The sequence below is a fragment of the Urocitellus parryii genome, chromosome 2, assembly GCF_045843805.1.
Source record: "Urocitellus parryii isolate mUroPar1 chromosome 2, mUroPar1.hap1, whole genome shotgun sequence".
Taxonomy (NCBI): Eukaryota; Metazoa; Chordata; class Mammalia; order Rodentia; family Sciuridae; genus Urocitellus; species Urocitellus parryii.
This window is the reverse complement of record NC_135532.1, coordinates 147,525,493-147,542,245: the sequence shown is the minus strand read 5'-3', so window position 1 is coordinate 147,542,245 and position 16,753 is coordinate 147,525,493. Positions and strand designations below refer to the sequence as shown.

At 33.8% G+C, this 16,753-nt stretch overlaps 2 pseudogenes; both read right to left on the bottom strand.

Moving 5' to 3' along the window:
* Window positions 1–3,883: 3,883 nt before the first annotated feature.
* On the bottom strand, window positions 3,884–4,812 carry LOC113177637 (olfactory receptor 5K3-like; annotated as a pseudogene).
* A 5,079-nt stretch (window positions 4,813–9,891) lies between these two features.
* Window positions 9,892–10,562, bottom strand: LOC113177638 (olfactory receptor 5K16-like; annotated as a pseudogene).
* Window positions 10,563–16,753: the final 6,191 nt, after the last annotated feature.

Below are 16,753 nucleotides of genomic sequence, written 5' to 3'. Positions count from 1 at the left end.
TGATTCATTTCAATGTGTTAAGTGCCTTATTGTAAAATTTTAAGTCTAAAACTCATGGTTTTCCTGACACATATTTCATTATGATATCGACTGTATGTTATTGAATAGTTTACTAATCAAATATGTATATTTCAGAAATTCTTTTCTCCTACATACCAGTAACTTAGTCATTGATCTCATGATATGAGATTTGAATTCAGGTTCTTTAATTTTTTTTAAGAGGAAATATTCTTTGGTTAGGAATGCTTTCCTGCTTTTGCTTTTGTGTTTGTAAAACATTTCAGAAAAAATTTAGGAGTATGAATATAATATACTCTTCTAAAATATGATTTTACATTTACATTTTAAGTACCTCATTGTTAGTTAAAACTAATTTATGTTTCTGCTCAAAAATTCAAGAGGCATTTCAGGTAAATGATGGAGTTGGAGAATATCATGCTAAACAAAGTAAGACAATCCTCCCAAAAAACAAAGGCTGAATGTTTTCTCTGATAATTGGATGCTACTCCATAATGGTGGGGGACATGGAGTGAGAGGAGGAACTTTGGATTGGGCAAAGTCGAGGGAGGGGAGGGGAGGGGAGGGAAGGGGGAATTGGGATAGGAAAGATGGTAGAATGAAATGAACATCATTACCATAGGTACATGTATGATTGCTCAAATGATGTAAACCTACTTCATGTAAAACCAGAGAAGTGAAAATTATGCTTCATTTGTGTACAATGAATCAAAAAGCTCTGCTGTCAGGTACAACTGAGTAAACAAATAAATTTAAAACTTTTTTTAAAAAGTTAAAAAGAGGATTTATGCACTTGGTTTTTAATCTCTTTGGTTTTGCTTTAAAATACTTATACTTTGTATTTATCCAATATTCCAGTGGCATCAATATAGTCTTTCAAAATAAATAAATAAGCAAATAAATAAATTTACAAACTCATTTAGTCACAATCTATTATATATTTATTGAGTTCAGTGGTCATACAAATGTGCTATATATTTAATATAATTTGGCAACTCTAAATTATGCTATTTCAAGTGCAGAAAAAAACGTGTTTTAAATAATGGTAAGATCATCTTCCGTTTCTTCAAGAAATTATTATAAGACTTTTGGTTTAACATACTGTAGACAGACAGTTTTGGATAAAAGCCTACTATAATTATTCAAAGGCATTGTTTTATACACATTCTGGTTAATATTTCTGTTTCTTATTCTTGTCCCCATTGAATTTCATACAATGTTTTTCTATTTGCTCACTTAATATGGTAAAATTCCAGAATTTTATGACTACAGGTTTATAATCAATAAATAAAATAAATTGCCCATTATATTTTAGGTCTATTCACTTTTAAAATATCCCTCAGAATTTTAATATTTTTTAAAAATAATATGAAAATACAAAAAATGCCAACTGCATCATTATTTTAGCAACTCTTTATTGCAAATATGCTGAAAATATTTATGTGGACTCAGGAGAAATATGTTTCATTTTCAGTAACCATTATCCTATTTAGGAGCTATTGTATCAGAATATAATGAGTGAAAACTTAATTTCTTTTCTCAAGTGCAAAGTGAAATTATTCATCTGAATCAATCAGTTTTTCTCTACAATCCAGAATTATTTTGCATGGTCCTTTATAGACTTACCTGTATATTCTGTGTTAAAAGGATGATGCTTTTGAACTCAGAATACTTAGAATAATTGCCACATTGTGTCTCATTATTTCTTTAAATGGTATCTTCAATTTAGAGATATAATAGAAAAGAATCAAGTGGATAAAATGTGAAGACAATAAAAATACTGAAATATTCCAAAGAAACATATATGTCTTCATGTTTATAGTAAAAATGAATTAGCAATCCACCCTCACACTTTGGTTTACAGATGAACATTTTATAATAGTTCATTGGGCACCTGATGTGATGGTCTTTTCTTTTAGGGAAATCAAGATAAAAAATTGGTCTTAAAACTTTGGGGAATAAATTACAAAAATCTAGGATATTTTCTCCATTCATAGGTCAGTGACAACAATTATGTTAGCCTCAGAGCACAGTTAAAGTTTCCCATTAATTCTAAAGGGATTTCCTTGGCACTGACATCAGGTTAATTCTACATAGATTCCCAATATGAGAGGAATGGTTCCCAAAACACCAGGAGCTACACAACATTAATTGAAGAGGGATACATGCTGAGATTCTGATGTTAAATCAAATGGCCATCACTAAAGTCAGTTTAACGATCATCTTGAGTTTTTATCCACTTAATTCTGCTTCTCTTTGTATCAAATATTGTTTAAATAAAAACTATAATGGATAGCAAAAAGATTCATACTGATCACTTGAAGTGCAAGTTGGAGATTTAAAGAGAGGTTTGGGTTTGTGAAGAGGCATAGTGTGGTGTGATGGGCAAGGGCAGCTTCTTTTCTCTCAGCTCCTACAGTGAGGAATGAAACTCTAACATTGTGTTCCTTTATTTCACTTATGCATCATAACAACTAGAGAAATCGTTACTGAAGTATGATTGGCATGCAAAAGGCTACTATACATATTTACTGTGTGTTGCTCCATGAATTTGAAGATAAGTATACATCCATGAAGTTTATCATAATCAATGGTATAGTCATAAAATAACTATGTTGGGGTGCTGGGAATCAAACCCAGGGTCTTGTGACACTAGGCAAGTACTCTGCCACTGAGCTACAATCCCAGACCAAGATAACTAAATTGATCTCCCATCTCTATCTCTTCTCTAGTGTAGATGCAAACTTATGCTTTAGAAATGTTTTTGTTCCTTATTACTCTTCAAACCAAGTCTTTATCTTTTATTGAGTATCTAGGCACTCCATAGATAGGGTTTATATCACTTATGGTTTTCCTTTCACCTTTATGAATCCATCTCTACGGACATCTTCTTCCTCCTCTAGTTCTTCTTGGTGCACTAGATTTCTATTCTGAATGTTTATTTGGAATCTACTCCTATGTGAAATGCCCTCTCAGACTTATTCTACTGATTCTCACAATAGAGGTCTCCTCAAATTTCTAATTAACAAACTATTAACAGTCTTTATTCTTAAAAAAAATTGGGGAGGCACCAGGGATTGAACTCAGGGGCACTTGATCACTGAGCTACATCCCCAGCACTGTTTTGTATTTTATTTAGTGTCAGAGTCTCACTAATTTGCTTAGTGCCTCCCTTTTGCTGAGGCTGGCTTTGAACTTGCAATCTTTCTGCCTCAGCTTCCTGAGCCACTGGGAGCCACTGGGATTACAGGCATGTGCCACTGTGCCCAGTTTAACAGTCTCTATTATGCAAAGAGTTGTGAATATTCATTTGTATGTTTATGGAGCTTAACTTCCTGGGCATTCTCAGAGAATTTTTGTTGTTGTTTTTGCTTTACAAATGTCAAACCTCTCATAATTCCAGATAATGTAGAACTCAGTGAGTGCTAATTAAATTGGTTGCAGAGACTTAAATTAGATTCAACATTTACAGAGTGATTATAGATCCAAGTCATTGAATCAGACATTGACAAGTAAGAAATGACCTTGATTTCACAGAATTTCTGTCTAGATGGTAAAATCATTTATACAACTACATAGAGCAGCTGAGACTGAGTTAAGTATTATGTTAAACGAAGAAAGCCAGGCTTAGAAAGATATATTCCATATGCTTCTCTTCATGTGGAATCTGAAGAAGTTGATCTCTTAGCACCTGGGAGAAGAATGGTAGCTCTCAGAGGCTGGAAAGTAGGAGTGAGGCAGAGGTAGGGAAACCTTGATCTGTAGGTAATGAGTTACAGTTAGGAACAAGGAGTTCTAGTATGCTGTTGCACATCAGGGGATTCTAGATAACATCTCCAAGGGAGATGATACTTGTTTCAGAACATTACAAAATTGTCTCGAAAATTCTTTTAATGACATTTGTTATTTTCTTGTTTCTTACACTATAAATAAAATGGTTTAATAAAGGAATGACTAGAGTATAAAAATAGCTACAGGTATATCTTTCTCACCTTCACTGACTGAAATTGGTTGAACATACATAAAGAGCAGAGAACCATAGAATATTGACACTGAGAAGAAATGGGATGCACAGGTAGATAAAGCTTTTCCTCTTCCTTTTTTGGATTTCATTGTAAATATAGTGAAAATAGTATAAAAATAGGAGATTAAAACAATAATAATAGTAAAGATAAGAAATGACCCTGCCAAGATAAGTACCATTAATTCATTGATATAAGGATCAACACAGAAGAGTCTGTATAATGGAAGAACATCACAAAAGAAGTGATTGATTTGATGAGACCTACAGAAAGTTAACCTCAACAAAAGTCCTACTTCAATCATGGGATGCAGAACTCCACCTATGTATGCTCCTGTGGTCATTTGAAGGCAGAGTTCCATTGACATCATAGTGTGGTACTGCAGTGGTCTGCAAATGGCCACATAGCGGTCATAAGCCATTGCTTACAGAAGAAGGCAGTCTGTAGTTTCAGCAAGAGAGAGAAAATAATATTGTGCCATGCATTCATAGAGGGAAATCCTTCTGTCCTCAGAAAAGAAGTTCTGCAACATCTTGGGAGTGATGGCACAGGAACAGCAGGAATCCATGAGAGCCAGGTTGCCCAGGAAGATGTACATTGGTGTGTGAAGAGGGCGCTCCATGTAAATCAAGGCCACCAACCCTAGATTCCCCACCATGGTGACCAGATAGATGCCAAAGAACACCACAAACAGAAGAGTCTTCATGTCTGGGTTATCTGTAAATCCCATAAGGATAAATTTAATTGTCATTGAATGATTTTTCTCAGTCATCTCTATCTTGTCTGTTGAAATAGGAATTGTTGAGATATAAGACTCTAATTAAAAGCACAAAATTTCCCAGCGTTTTTATAACAGAAGAATTTTTCAAGCATCTCTTGATTTCTATAAATTACAACTATATTTACTTCTAGAGGTTTTTGTTCTCTTAAATTTTCAATATCTATGATCTCAAGGTGTTACTTTCCACATTCACAAGGATGTTGTGACAAGTGAACTGGAAGTGTTTTATCTTTGTGAATTTCTGCAATGATAGCATAAACTTTGGGTACCAATATTTGATAATTGTTTCACAGTAATTCAGTTTCATACTTCTTGAGACCTCTAAAATGAGTTCACAATCATCTTTTCTATAATATATATTTTTTTAACTAGAAGAAATTTGTATGTTTTCTTAGGTGATCAAATGTTTTTAGAAAGCATATTACCCATATGTTATCGTTATGTATTAGATATTATGCAAAGGTCACTAGGGGCTAAGGAAGTGACTATTGTCTCATAGAAAACTGCCTTAGAAAGGTAAATACATAATTGTCCACAGAGTCTCAATTGTCATTCACTTTCATATTGTTATAACATTTTTCATGAACATTGACTCTATTAATTAATCTTATTGATTCTTCTATATATTCAAATTCTTCATTTTTTTGTAAATTATAGTTAATACTCAATATACTTCATGAGTTTTTAAGCAAGTGTCCCAGGACAACCCAATCTCATTTTCTAAATGCAGAGAATGTTTTCTATACCTCATATTATCTGTAATTTTTCATGTATAATTTTATTTGCTCTGTTTTATTACATGTATCTGAACAATTTTCTATTACAATAATTCTGAGACTGGTTGTTACACACATCTCTGCAAGGAACCCTACGATATTATGGAATGAAAGTACAATTAATTCCAAACCTATCTCTGCCCTGTGACCTGGAATGGGTGACATTGTTTTCAGTATCCTCCTAATAAGACTTAGTGACCTCTTGGTCTCTTCACTTGTAGGAATGTTAACTGTGAAGAAAGTTTTACAAGGAAATTCTTTAAATGATAAAGTTAAGAATCTTACATATCTGTTATCTAATTTAATTCTTTTCTACTGTTTTTCTTTTTCCTCAGGAAATTATGTTATTGTCTACTGTATTAAAGCAGATAAATGCTAATAAAACCCGAATCATTTAAATGCTTCTTTGTTTTTAATACTTATTAAAAGAGAATCCTTTCCATTTGCTTTAAGAAACTATTCAGTTTTATTACCTATTGATCCATCAGGATACATTAAATGAGAAATAAAATCATAAATCCTATGGCTAAAATAGGTTGTATCTTCATGATTAAAAACATCAAAATGAAGATTGTAAAAATTTGCTTGCTCTAAAATTTTAAATATAAGCCATATAATCAATTAAATATAAATAACTTTCAGCATACATGTATTTATTTTTAAATGAATTTTTTGATCTTACCTGCATATTTTAAAATTATATCTTGTAATCAGGAAGTCAGATGAATTACACTTTTCTATTGCACCTCATCCTAGTTTCCAGTACCAATTTTGCTAACATCTAAAATAAAAAGGGGGATAAAATATATAAATTATAAAAAATTATAAATCTTTTAAGGAGGTAAATATTCTTGCTTGCTAGTATTAAAAGTAAAAATAAGTTTGAATATTTATCTTATCTATATTTCACTGAGAAGAGTTTGCTTTATCATCAAGATCTCTGAATTTAGAAATCTGTGTGTATAATATATATTCTTGCTAAAGCATTTGGGATTAAGAGGAAAAAAAATCTCACAGACTATCTAGTCAGAGTTAATACTTATATCCCTTATACTGCCAAATTATATTTTTCCATCAAATACTGAAGGGATTTTCCTGCAATGACATCAGTGTATTTCTATGGAGATATTAAATCCTAAAAACATATAAGCCACTTGAAATTCATTAAAAGTGTCTTGTGAGACAATGAGGTTAAAAATAAGTGACAGTCATTAAGGTCTGATAATCATCTTGCTGGTTTGTGTATAACTGATTTATTTTTTACAATTTTTTTCACCGTTATATCCAGAAAATACAAAACAACAAGTAAATTTCTCAGGCTATTTTGGCCCTCGTGCAAATGTGGAGTTAATGTGGATTATGAAAAAAAAATAATTTTGGAGTGGAGACTAGAAGATTTCTCAGTTTCAATGAAAATCATCAACTTCTTTACTTTGTGACTTGAATTTATCCTCATATCCTGTAATGCACTCAGTGGATATTTGATTTTATTATTGGTCCTGTATACAAATTTCTCTATTTTCTTGTGTTTTGGGTTCTTACCTTTCTTATGAGGCTGTTTACATACCACTGGTCACATTCACTAAAATGCATCTGTCAGCACATCTATGAATGATCACTTCATTGCCTTCCTTACTATTGACACGTTGACTTAGCAAGAAGAGATTTCTTTGATAAGTCCAATCCTCAATTTCCAGCCCTCTGGCATTTTCTAGTACTCATTATTTGTTAAATGAATTTTAAAAACGATATTTTCCTGCTCATGAATTTATAACAGCACCTCATTATTTGTCAGACAAAATTTTCCTTATTTGGGGGTTGCAGATACTCTGCAGTCTGTCTGCATCTTTCACCTTGTTTTTGCTCAGCACCTCAGGAAAGGAGGCCATGACCATCATTCCCTGTTCCTTGTATATCTGCTTCAGTTAATTCGATGGCAGGCTTTCCCTTGCTTAGAGTAACTTCTCCCTCTCTTTCCATTTCCATCCTGTTCATCCTCAAGCTCAAACATGAACTCCTCCATGAGAAATTTTTCTGGTCTTTGTTATCAGATTGTCTTTTCTCTTCTTGATTTAATGCTATTTTTCTGTCTTTATACAACAATTTCTACTTAATCAGGTGTGACTTGTATTTCTCTTGAATGTATAACTCCGTATTAAAGAGAGGTATTATTTTATATTTCTCTAGGCTCTTTGATACATACTGAGCTAATTCTCAATAGATATTAATTTCCTTGGTGGTTAAAATATATTAGGGTGCTGGATATAATGATAGTAGAGAGGTCACTGTGTGTGAGCAGTGTGTAGATGAAACTTCCTGTATTGGAGACATGGCTTCAGAAAAGGAACTCACAATTTACTTGGAGAGAACAATATATCAGTTTCTAAGTAAAACACAATCCAGGCTGTGAGTCTTCATAAAGTACACACATTATATAGACATAGAGAAGGAAAACTTGGAAGAATGTTGACCTGTAGGAATAAAGAAACATTTCTCAGAAGAAATGTCATTCACACAAACCTTGCAGGATAAATACGGTTATAGTAGGCAGAAAACATGAAAAGTATCTTGAGGAACCTCATGACAAAAGCCTGGAAGTTTGAAAGAACAAAATTAATAAAAAATTGGATAGCAAGGTAGGTTCACTGAAGTGTACGCATATGATATAAAGGGACACTTAGGAGTGAAACAGGGGGAATAGTGAGTTAAATTGGAAAATGTCCTACTGGGCCCCTTCCTTTTTAGTCTTCTGTCTCCATCGTTTCACTAAAACTTCTTTCTGGCAAGATCACAACCAACTTTAAATGTCATTCCAAACAACATCTGATTAATTTCTTCACCAAGCTATAGAATTTGGTAATACTGGAAGTCTCCTCACTTCTTCCTTCTGTGATAATTCTAATGGGCCCAGCTTGTTGTTCCCCATCTTTTACACAAGATCCTGTTTCTCCCTTTCCCTTTATGATGCTGTGTTCTATGGGCCCTGTCCTTGCCCTCCATCTTCTTTCATCGCAGAACATTTCCTTGATTATCTATCTCATCTACTTTAGAGTTTCAATGGTCAACTATCTGGCTGTGGCTTCAGTAAAAGAGAGGTCGCAAACAACTTGTCTATATACTCGTATCATAAAATTATGTAGAAAATATTTTAATTATATGCATATTCTTCTTTGAATTAGATGCTCACAGAATACTAAAATATCAGCTATGTTACAGAACCTAGAATCATAAAAGAAGATTGTGTGAAAAGTGGTATGAAAATCACATTTTATATATGAAATCTAGAACATGTTTTATTACTTGTATACTACTAATACCAAAATAATAGAAATATAATATTTGAAAAAATTAATTATATATGGCTTATTATTTTTGAAATATTAGTTTGTTCAAGGAGATCTTTATTTTACTGTCTAACTTTTCTTTTAAAATTTATGTTTAACTGATAAATGCTAAGTTTAAATAGTTATAGGCACAGTGGACTATGTTGATACATTTATATACTGTGTAAATATCAAATTGGAGTAATTACAATGTTCATTTTATTTTACTTTTTTGTACATGTGATTGAACTCAGGGGTACTTAACCACTGAGCCACATCCCAGGTATTCTTTTGTATTTTATTTAGAGACAGAGTCTCACTGAGCTGCTTTGAACCTCACTAAATTGCTAAGGCTGGCTTTAAACTTGTGATCCTCCTGTCTCAATTACTGGGATTATAGGCATGCACCACTGTGCCCAGCATCATTTTCATCTGAAACACTTATCATTTCCTTGAGTGGCCAGCTTATGAACTCTTCTCATTTTGAAAAAAAAATATTATAATTTGTAGTAACCTATAGTTTCCCATGGTAGTATAGAACACGATATCTTATTCAAACTATCCATGTTTTGGTTAATGTCGTGCAGTTGTTCTTTGTCCCCTCCCTCCTACCATTTCCAGGCATTAGTTATCACTTCTACTTTCCTCTTCCATGAATGACATAAATTTTAGAACATTTATCATCTAATTTCTCAGGCTACATTAAACAAATTTAATAACAAAATTATTAATCTATAAAATACTGCTACTTTTTTTATTCCTTTCTTCAAATAGTCAAATATATGTGAAAAAGAAAAATGTAGAATATTGAGACTGGGTGTGGGGTGCAATGGTAGAAAATGCTTTACTTGTCCCCTCCTTGTATTTAATTTTTTAAAGAATTTAATATTTATTTATTTATTTGTTTGTTTGTTTTGTGCTTCTGAGGATCAGACTTAGGGCCTTACTTGTGCTAGGCAAATGCTCTACTACTAAGCTACAACTCCAGGCTTGTTCTTATATTTAACTTTTAAAATTGTGAAAACAATGCAGAGAGAGGAAATCAATACAGTGGAAAGGGTAATGAATAAATTGTTATTGAAAAATATATATCATTAGTTTATTAACAAAAGGGTCCATATAAGAGTGTCTATACAATGAAAAGATGACAAAAATTTGATCAATCTGATGAGACCTGCAGAAAGCCTTAATACACATCCTATATGAATCACAGACTGCAGGTTACTAGATATGAAGATTTCTATATTCATCTGAATACAGAGTTTCTTTAACATCAGAGTGTGGTACTGAAGGACATAGTATCATAGGCCATTGCTGCCAGAAGAAAGCAGTCTGCAGTCTCAGTAAGACAGAGAAAATGAAATTGTGCTATGCATTTATAAAGGGAAATCCTACTGTCCTCAGAAAAGAAGTTCTGTAACATCTTGGGAGTGATGGCACAGGAACAGCAGGAACCCATGAGAGCCATGTTGCCCAAGAAGATGTACAGTGGTATGTGAAGATGAAGCTCTATGTAAATCAAGGCCACCAACCTAGATTCCCACCATAGTAACCAGATAAATGACAGAAGGGTCTTCAGGTCTGGGTGATTTGTGAATCCCATGAGTAAAACAACAGTTGTTCTTGCTGGAAAGTTGAGCATCTCTAGCAATTAGAGAAATGTAAATCAAAACTACTCTAAGGTTTCATCTCACTTCTGTCAGAATGGCAGTTATCAAGAATGCAGGTAAGGGCTGGGAATGTGGCTCAAGTGGTAGCGTGCTCGCCTGGCATGCACTCGGCCCTGGGTTCAATCCTCAGCACCACATACAAACAAAGATGTTATGTTTGCCGAAGACTACTAATTCTCTCTCTCTCTCTCTCTCTCTCTCTCTCTCTCTCTCTCTCTCCCTCTCCCTCTTCCTCTCCCTCTCCCTCTCTCCCTCTCTCTTTAAAAAATATATAAATAAAAAGAATGCAGGCAACAATAAATGCTGGCAAGGATGTGGTGAAAAAGGTACATTCATACATTGCTGGTGGGACTGCAAGTTGGTGCAACCACTATGGAAAGCAGTATGGAGATTCCTCAGAAAATTGGAAATGGAACCACCATTTGACTCAGCTATCCTATTCCTTGGTTTATACCCAAAGAACTTAAAATCGGCATACTATAGTGATGCAACCACATCAATGTTGATAGCAGCTCAATTCACAATAGCTAGACTATGGAACCAACCTAAGTGCCCCTCAATAGATATATGGATATATATATATCACATTTTCTTTATCTATCTCTCTCTCTCTCTCTCTCTCTCTCTCTATATATATATATATATATATATATATATACACACACACTCAATGGAATATTATTCGGCTTTAATGAAGAGTATAATTATGGCATTTGCACCCTCTCCCTCTCCCTTACTAGTTCCCAATTAAGGGATCTCTCTCACAGGAGCTCCTATGAGCAGCACCTCGGTAACACTGTGCACCAATCCTACTGACACCTGTTTTGTGTTGGGCAGTTACTGTGCTGGGTTACCTGCCTCTAGGGAGAAGGGAGAGTTGGAAAATGGGTACTTGGCCAGCTGGAATTCTAATCTGCGAGCTGGCCCCACCAAAGATGGAGAGGAAGGTGACCCAAGATGGAAGGGGGCCACTTCCAGTGCCAGGGTGTTAGGTCAGGTGTGGGGAACCAGGCGATGGTATTGTGCGATGTGTTTAGAGATGAGCTCTGTGGCATGCAGTGTTGTGGCTGTTGGCTATCTTCAGAGCCTATGGGACGTCCCCAGGTGAAGGCAGACTTCCACACATAGGGGACTATGGCAGTAGGGGACTTGCCAAGTTGCAAGATGGAGGTGACCAGGGGATCCCCGCTTTAGTAGATGGGGGTCCACAGGAGAGTGACAGCTGGAGTTCCTGAGGGTGGGTAGCAGCTGAGTGTCCTGTGTGGCAGCAGAGCAGCATATGGGAGTTCTGTGCCAGTGTTGATGCAGTGATCCTGCTAAGGCCCCCGGGAGCTCTGTGTGGGTTAGTAGTTGGGAGTTGGGTGTTGGCAGCTGGGAGTCCTGTTTTAACTCTGAGGCCCCGAACGCTGCTGCGAGCATAATGCTAATGATATCTGCATGAGAGCATCTGTGTAGGGATCCTCTATCACTCTCAGAGAAGCAGTATTCCTGCTAGTTGAGACCTGGGTCTTGGAGCAACACAGAATGCTGTGTTCCTCTGGCCCGCCATCTTGTATCACCTAAAAGACCCTTTCTTATGCTAACATTCTCTCCAGGAATTTAAAATAAAGTTATATTGCCCTATGGGATCAATGTTTTGTTTAAAAATTAAGTGATTCTTTTGATCATTTAGATAGTTAAATGCTCAGAATTGCCAGGTTTTATTAAGGTTTTCTCTACCTAGTTATCATTTCCTAGTTAATGTCACCTGGTGATATTTTCAAGAAAGCTCTATTTATCCTTTAAGACAGGTAAGAACATAAATTATCTTTAAACAAAGTTAAAACTTTGTTTTATATTAATTTTAACACATTCTAGATCTTGGTTCACATTCTAGATCTTGGTCCTATCTTGTATGCCAGATTTCCATAGGAATCATTTCTATTTTTTAAAATTTATTTATTTTAATTGGGTATATATAACAGCAGAATTCATCTTGATTCGTTGTACACAATTGCAACATAACTTTTCATTTCTCTGGTTGCACATGATGTAGCATCTGACCATATGTGGAGTCATGCAAGTACCTACAGTAATGATGTCCATCTCATTCCACCATCTTTCCCGCCCCCATACCCTTCCCCTACACTCCCCTCCCTCACCTTTGTCCAATAAAATTCTGCCATGTTTCCCATGCCCCCCATATGAATTATCATCCATTTATTAGAGAGAACATTTAACCTTTGGTTTTTTGAGATTAGCTTACTTCGCTTAGCATAATATTCTCCAACTGTATCCATTTACCTGCAAATGCCATGATTTTATTCTCCTTTAATGGTGAGTAATATTTCATTGTGTATATATGCCACAGTTACTTTATCAATTTGTCTATTGAAGGGTAGCTACGTTGGTTCCACAGTTTAGCTACTGTGAATTGAACTGCTATAAACCCTCATGTGGCTGTGCTAATATAGTATGCTGGTTTTAAGTTCTTTGGGTATAGACTGAGGAGCAGGATAGCTGGGTCAAATGGTGGTTCCATTCCAAGTTTTCTAAGGAATCTCCATACTGCTTTCCAGATTGGTTGTACCAATTTACAATCTCACCAGCAATGTATGAGTGTGCCTTTTCTCCAACATCCTGACTAACACTTATTGTTGCTTGTATTATTTATAACTGCCATTTTGACTGGAGTGAGATGAAATCTTAGAGTAGTTTTGATTTGCATTTATCTAATTACTAGAGATGTTGAACATTTTTTATCATATATTTGTTAATTGATTGTATATCTTCTTCTGAGTAGTGTCTGTTCAGCTTCTTAGCCCATTAATTCATTGAGTTGCTTGTTTTGGGGGTGTTAAGTTTTTAGTTCTTTATATATCCTGGAGATTAGTGCTCTATCTGATGTGTGTGTGGCAAAAATTTGCTCCCATACTGTAGGCTCTTCTTTCACCTCATTGATTTTTTCTTTTGCTGAGAAACTTTTTAGTTTGAATCTATCTAATTCATTGATTCTTGATATTATGTCTTATGCTTTTGGAGTCTTGTTAAGGAAGTCCAGTCCTAATGATAAAGACTTGGGCCTAGCATTTCTATACATCAGTGATGAATCCTCAGAAAGAGAAATTAGGAAAACTACTCCATTCACAATTGCTTCAAAGAAATTAAATAAAATAAAATACTTGGGAATCAACAAAAGAAGTGAAAGATCTCTACAATGAAAATTACAGAATACTATATTAAAAAAATTGAATAACACCTTAGTAGATGGAAAGATCTCCCATGCTTTTAGATAGGCAAAATTAATGTTGTCCAAATGGCCATACTACCCAAAGTGCTATACAGATTCAATATGATTCCAATTAAAATCCCAACATCATTCCTTAAAGAAATAGAAAAAGCAATCATGAAATTTATATGGAAAAATAAGAGACCCAGAATAGCCAAAGGAATCCTTAGCAAGAAGAGTGAAACAGGAGGCATCACAATACCAGACCATAAACTATACTACAGAGCAATATTAACAAAAACAGCATGTTATTGGCACTAAGATAGACTGGTAGAACAATAGTACAGAATAGAGGACACAGAGAAAAACCCACATAAATACAGTTATCTCATACCGAACAAAGATGCCAAAAACATATAGTGGAGAAAAGATAGCCTCTTCAACAAGTGGTGCTGGGAGAACTGGAAATCCATATGCAGCAAAATGAAACTAAACCTTTATCTCTCATCATACACAAAACTCAACTCAAAGTGGAAGAAGGACGTAGGAATTAGACCAGAGACCCTGCACCTATTAGAGGAATTATTTCTCTTAATTATGCATTTGTCCTAATATTTTTCCTAGATTTAAGTGTCCTTTGTGCATATTTAACATTATGAAACTTGTTGGGAAAGTCTCCATTAATGATGTGCACCTCATTCATGATAAATACCCAGTCTTATACACTTTCAAAGTTCTCTAATGTCTACATTTTTATTCAGTCCAATGGAGATTCTTCATTAATTTTATCACTTAGATTCATAAACTAATTTACTCCTGGAAATCTGCTATATATTTATTATAATTCAATGCTCACAGAAATTTACTCTATATTTATTATCACTTGGCAACCATATTTCAGGTGCAGAAACAACATGGGTTTTAAAGAATGGTAAAATTATATTTCTTCTCTCCCAGAAATTAGCATAAGTCTTTAGCTTCAAAAATATTTCAAATATAGTTTTGGATACAAGTCTACAATAGTTGTTCAAAATATGAACTGTTTTAAAAATTTTTGGTTAGTATTTCTCTAATTCTTATTTTTATCTGAAGTATATTTAATATATGATATTTCTATTCATTCATTTAATATGGTAAGCTTTTCTGGAATTTTATCACTAGAGGTTAATTATAATCTATGAGAAAAATAAATTGTCCATTATATTTTAGGTCTATTACCCTGATAAAATACCCCTCAGAATATTTGTAAAAATACGAAAATACTACTTTTGTCATTACTTTAACAATAATTATTGGCAAATAAACTGAAAATATTCATGTGAACTCTGGAAAACAGGTTTGATTTTCAGTAATTATAATTTTATCAGGAGATATTACATCAGAAAATAATAGGTAAAAATTTATTTTCTCTTTCCAAATGCAATGTATTATTCTTCTGATTCAGAAATGACTTCACCATACAACCCAGAATTATTTTACAGGGTCCATTATAGACTTGCTTGCATATTGGGTGATAAACTGTTACTTTTGAACTCTGAATACTCTGAATGAGCCACTTACTGAGTGTCATTAGTTCTTCCCATAGTGTCTTCAATTTAGTGATGATCTAAAAAAAGTGTATAACATTCAAAGGAATAAAAATTATTAAAGTATTTTAAAGAAATATATTCACATTTTTATTAAAAATAAATTAGAAACTCCTTGTTTCACTGAGTTCACTATTGCCCACCTTATTGGACATGTGAAACTCTGTTTTTTTGAAAATTAATATGAAAAATTTGGTTTTTACAATATTAGGGAATAAATTATGAAAATCTAAAATAACTTCCATACCTATATGTCAGTGACAATAATTATGTTGGCTTTAGAGCACAGTTAAAAGTTGTCTATTGATTCTAAAGGAATATCATTGAGATTAACCTCAGGTTAAATCTTTACTGATTCCTAATCCAAGATGCATGGTTCCCAAAACACCAGTAGCCAAACAAAATTAGTTAAATAGGGATGTATGTTGAGATTCTGAATTAAATCAAGTGGTCATAAATAAAGTCTATTTAAGGATAATCTTGATTAGTTGTACACTTAAGTCTCTTTTGTATCAAATCTTGTTTGCATAAGGACTCTAAAGGTTAAGAGAAAATATTCATACTAATGATTTGAAATTCAAGTTAAAGAGAGATTTGAATAGCAAGTTGGGTTTCTGATCATTGGTGTGATCAACGAATGCTACTTTCCTTCTTCTTTTTTTTTTTTTTTTACTTCTTGCAATGAATCTGACTAAATTCTATAAAATACTTCTCTGAAACTCTGCTACTACATTCCTTTATTTAACATATGCATCACAAGACACCTAGGGAAATAAACCATTTATTCAAGTATGACTGGCATGTAAATGTTTATTGTACACAAATCCATGATTTGGAGATAAGTATATGCCCATGAAACTCTCATGAAACAAAATTTGATACATGTATTCAAACATGACACAATATCACAGTATCATGTACAATTTTCATGTTTTTATACATTCATTAAATATCCAGGATATACACAGAATCAAAAAAAAAAAACTTAACACCAAAAATCAAATAATCCAGATAACAAATGGGAAAAGGAACTAAGCAGACATTTCTCAAAAGAAGAAATACAAATGGGGCTGGGGTTGTAGCTTGGAGGTAGAGCACTTGCCTCAAACGCATGAGGAACTGGATTCTATCTTCAGCACCACATAAAAATAAAGACATTTTGACAATCTACAACTAAAAAAAATTAAAAAAAAAGAAATACAAATGTCCAACAAATACATGAAAAAAAATGTTTAGCATTCCTAGCAAATCAAAAGTATACTGAATTTTGTCTCTGTTTATTCAGAATAGAACAACCAAGAATACTAATAGAAATAAATGCTCTCAAGAATGTTGGGAAAATGTACACTCAAACATTGTGAGTGGGACT